The sequence below is a fragment of the Arachis hypogaea genome, chromosome 4 (genome assembly GCF_003086295.3).
Source record: "Arachis hypogaea cultivar Tifrunner chromosome 4, arahy.Tifrunner.gnm2.J5K5, whole genome shotgun sequence".
NCBI lineage: Eukaryota > Viridiplantae > Streptophyta > Magnoliopsida > Fabales > Fabaceae > Arachis > Arachis hypogaea.
Window position 1 is genome coordinate 26,930,844 of NC_092039.1, and position 5,172 is coordinate 26,936,015.

Genomic DNA, 5,172 nt, shown 5'->3' on the forward strand with positions numbered 1-5,172 from the left:
AATGGACTGTGATTAACCGTAGAAGGGATTGGGCAAGAAGCTTGGATGATGCTCTATGGGCACACTACAAAAAAAAGGGCCTATGGTCACGGTAAAAAACCGTGACCATAGCTAGTGAAAAGGGTGACCATAGATCTATGGTCACGGTTTTGGACCTATGGTCACGGTTTTTTACCGTGGCCTATTCCTTCGTGGCCATAGGTCTATGGTCACGGTTTTTTTACCTATGGTCACGGTTACAATTTTCAAATTTTGACACTTTAGGCCACGGTTTTTAACCGTGACCATAGGGCAATCTATGGTCACGCATAAAAACCGTGACCATAGCCATATCTATGGTCACGGTTTTGGCCGTGACCATAGCTTCTATGGTCACCCCTCCTCAAAACCGTGACCATAGCTTTATCTATGGTCACGGTTTTGGCCGTGACTATAGAGCCTATGGTCACCCCTCCTTAAAACAGTGACCATAGCCATATCTATGGTCACGGTTTTGGCCGTGACCATAGCCTCTATAGTCACCCTTCCTTAAAACCATGACCATAACCTTATCTATGGTCACGGTTTTGGCCGTGACCATAGCCTCTATGGTCACCCCTCTTCAAAACCGTGACCATAGCCTTATCTATGGTCACGGTTTTGGCTGTGACCATAGAGCCTATGGTCACCCCTCCTTAAAACCGTGACCATAGCCTTATCTATGGTCACGGTTTTGGCCGTGACCATAGGTTATCTATGGTCACTTTATTTTAAAATGGTGACAATAGCCTATTTTGTTTTATGAGCTTTAATTTTTTTAAAGCATAATCACATCTCAAAATAATGATAATCACAAAATAAATCTAAGAACAAGAAATGTAAATCATAAAAGTTTCATTATAAAATAGATATGTTTAATTTGAGTCTAAACAACAGAAATCAAAATAGAGTGTAATATATCCAATTACATGTAATACCGAGTAAAGTCTCTTTTCAAAAAGTACAGAACACATCAAAAAATTACATTTAGATAACTAAAGTGTAAGACCCATTCCATGTCATATTTGTATGGAACATATTTTCTTCACATCATGTCTTCCTGCTAGCAAAAGAAATAAACATGTTAAAATAGAGCAAAAATGCTTTTGATAATGCAATACATATGCAGCAAAGTTTAATAAGTCAATTAACTTTAAAATTTCAACCACTAAACAGGGAGTATTTGCTAGGGTTTTGATGAGCCACATAAAAAGAAAATCTTAGCCAAAACTTATACATACATGTCCCTCTTTATATAAACAACAAAGTCCAATTGAACATTCAACAACTCTGTGATCCATCAAGGTTAAATACATCACCTAAAATAAAAAAAATGAAGTCAAAACTGCTTGAAGAGGAAGTAATGAATAAGAATTTAAATATGAAAACCAAAGCCAATTTTAAAAAATCACAACAACCAATTTTAAAAATCTTAAAAAAGCAATGGCTTTGTTTTATAATTAATAATGATCCCCCCTGGATTTTTACTTAAATGTTTAGTTAGGCCCTATATATGCGAAGTCAGTTCTTATTTTTATTTATCGAAATTTTCAAACATTCCACATTTAATTACAAAAGGAATCAATAAATGTTATAAATGTCAAAAGGAATCTATAATTTAACAAAAACAGCTAAACAAGTAAACATAGTCCTCGTGGCACTTGGCAGTTTCTAAATGGGAAGAAAATGATACATAGTATGGTCATTATCAAATTATTATCAAAATCCATGCAGCCACAGTTTGGTCCCCAACCAACCCTCTAATTAAAAGAATGACAAAGAAATCAACAATAAAATGAATAAAAAAGTAAAAAACTAACTTGAAAGACAAAACTCAACAGAGGTAAAAAAGGACACTAACTTTACCCGATGAATTCGATGACTTTGCCGTCTTCGTCCTTGATGGGTGAAATTGTAAGTAGGTTCCAGAAGGGCATCCCATCCTTCTTGTAATTCAGCAACCTTCCATAGTAACTCTTCCCAGCTTCCAATGCTTCCCTTATCCAAAGCCAAAGCAACAACCAAACTTCTTTATCACAACAACCAAATTTTTCTATCACAATACCAAATTCAGATCTCTATTAGAAAATCATTTTAAGCCATTTAACTTACTTGGAAACCGATCATTTTGTACAAAATCGAGGAAAAAAATAGCTAAGCTAATAGTCCTATTCCAAAGACAACTATGTATGTTTTCTCTACACCTGTATTTGAAACCACATAATTGAAAAATAAAATTCATATTGACACATGGATTAGAGAAAAAGGTTTTGCAATTAATTTCATATAATCTATGAACTAACATTCTACGGTAAAAAGTAAGTAAAATTGAACAGCATGAATATGACAAAGAATTTATTACTATATACCCTTTGTTTTTGTTGAGTCTTGAAAACTCAAGGCATGAATGTAAAACTTGACAATGATCTAGTTATACTTTTTATGTTGTTTGAACTGATATTAGAGGCCAAAAACTCACAGTGTCCAGCTTTGTTTCTCAATCTCTCTGTCCCTTTCATTCACCAATCTGCACATGGTACTGTAATGTGGAACTGAGATAACTGTTTTGAACAAAAACAAAGGACAAAGTGTGAAAACTGAAAAGTCAAAACCAAAATGGATCATCTAATCAGCATATCCAATTAGTGGCTCTCAAATAAGTACTACCAATAATGTCATGGCCAAACACCTTTCCATAACTAACTAACTAACTAACCTTGAGATACGAGACATCGAGAACTTTCAAATAGAAGCACTTCTTGCAAAGAAGGTCAACGCCAAGATCAGAAATCTCAAAGCACCACTTCAAGCTGAGGCGCTCTAATCTGCTGCAACCAACAGCGATCCTGGCCAACCCAATATCAGTGACACCCAATCACAAACAATTGAAAAAACTTAGCTAATTGCAAATTTTAAGACTTGGAACTTTTACAGACTTGAATGATCAAACTAAACCATCGTCAAATTTAGAGGTTTAGAAACAGTTAACATTGTTCAAACTTACTGTCACATTGAAACATTTATATTTAATTAGATCTACATAAGAGTTATCCATGTAGTACAACATTCTTATTTAATGTGATTCTTGTATGAAACAGAGATGCAAGTATGAGCAATAAGCAAAGAATCAATCTTAGAGATTTTAGTCTATGACATCTAAAAATTAACAATAGAATTAATTTTATTTGTATTGAATAGCTTTAGCCAAAACAGAATCAATATTTTCCTATTTGAATCAATGACCAAAACAGAGCAGTAATCAAAACAGAAAATGAATTTCCAACCAGAGAATCAGTGACCGAAATAGAAAATACACTTCCAGCCAGAGAACTAGGGACCAAAACAGGCAGCATTATACCAAATCAATATTCAAATCAAAATAGAAACCAAATCAACTAAAATCACATAACAAGAGACACTTGAGTTACCTAATTAGAGGTTGGGCCACAACAAGGAGGCAGAGAACCAGTGACAGGGCGTGATTCAAAATCAGCAAAGTCCAGAAGGGCAGACGATGGCGTGACAGCAGAAGCAGGAGAGGTGACAACCCACAAACGACGAGGAGAAGCATCGATTGTGACGACGAGGATGACCGTTTCACGCAGATCCAATGGTGACGACGGCGATGGAGCTGATAGTGACGAGGGCTGGAGGGCTCCTCTCCAGTGGCTGCAGCGCTCTCTCTCTCTCCTTGCGTTATGACTCTCCCGACGGCGGCGACGGTGGCGGTGACACCCACCGGCGCCGTCTCTCCTTTTCCCCCTCTCCTTCCTTGTCCTTCTCCCCCCTTTCTTCGAGCTCCACCCTTTTCTTTCTGTCTGTGTACATGGTGAGGGCTGAGTGTGTGCGTAAATTAGGGGAAAAAGGGTTGGCTTAGGGTTAGAGTTTGAAGAGTAGGTACATTAGGTTTTTATTTGGAAATTTTAATAAAATTAAGGTATAGGGTAGATATTTTTAATAAAATTAGAAATAATTAAGTTATTAAAATTTTAAATTTTAAATAAAAAATATCTAAATATTTATGAAAATTATATAAGTTGTGATCAATTTTAAATTTGAAATTTTATAATTTTGATTTAATTATTTTTTGATAAATAATTTTTTGAAAATAAAAGTATGAATAATTATAATAAATTACAAATAATCTGTTATTTATTTTCTAACAAACGGGGTTTTTAAGGTTGAACGATGAGTGTTGAGTTATAGTGGGTTCTATTTTTATAATGAGATGGTGGAGTTGTAAAGACAATAAGAGTAGACGATGGCGACAAATAACATAATAAAAAGTGAAAGTGAGGGTTAGAATTAGGATTTTTACTTTTTATATTTATTTTTATTTTTAAATTTTAACTATTTTTATTTATATTTAACAATTAATTTTTTTAATTTAAAAAATTAATTTTTAGTCAACAATTAAGATTTAATTATTAATAAAAATTATATACTAATTTTATAAAAAAATATAAAATAATATATATTATTTTTAAAATTTAATCATTTTAGGCCACCCCCAAAACCGTGACTATAGACCCTTTTAGGTTACCCCCCAAAACCGTGACCATAGACCCTTTTAGGCCACTCCCAAAACCATGACTATAGACCCCTTTAGGTCACCCCCAAAACCGTGACCATAGACACTTTTAGGTCACCTTTTTTTGAAAAACCGTGACCATAGCCCCTTTTTGGTCACTGTAAAAAAATCGTGACCATAGACCCCTTTAGGTCACCCCTAAAACCGTGACCATAGACCCTTTTAGGCCACCCCTAAAACCGTGACCATAGATCCCTTTAGGCCACCCCCCAAAACCGTGACTATAGACCCTTTTAGGCCACCCCCAAAACCGTGACCAAAGACCCCTTTAGGTCACCCCCCAAAACCGTGACCATAGACCCTTTTAGGTCACCCTTTTTTGAAAAACCGTGACCATAGCCCCTTTTTGGTCACTGTAAAAAACCGTGACCATAGACCCCTTTAGGCCACCCCAAAACCGTGACCATAGACCCTTTTAGGCCACCTCCTAAAACCGTGACCATAGACCCCTTTAGGCCACCCCCCAAAACCGTGACCATAGACCCTTTTAGGTCACCCTTTTTTGAAAAACCGTGACCATAGACCCTTTTTGGTCACTGTAAAAAACCGTGACCATAGACCTC

At 35.8% G+C, this 5,172-nt stretch overlaps 1 non-coding gene across 3 annotated transcripts; it reads right to left on the reverse strand.

Moving 5' to 3' along the window:
• Positions 1 to 856: 856 nt before the first annotated feature.
• On the reverse strand, positions 857 to 4,208 carry LOC112796562 (uncharacterized). 3 transcript variants are annotated; one of them, XR_003199252.3, is made up of 5 exons: positions 3,447 to 4,208; positions 2,735 to 2,864; positions 2,498 to 2,579; positions 1,885 to 2,016; positions 857 to 1,078 (listed from the first exon to the last, which is right to left on the reverse strand). It is a non-coding gene; the product is annotated as an uncharacterized protein (transcript). The 3 variants fall into 3 exon arrangements; XR_011881029.1 differs by having other exon boundaries at positions 1,880 to 2,016; XR_011881030.1 differs by having other exon boundaries at positions 1,885 to 2,071; positions 2,388 to 2,579.
• Positions 4,209 to 5,172: the final 964 nt, after the last annotated feature.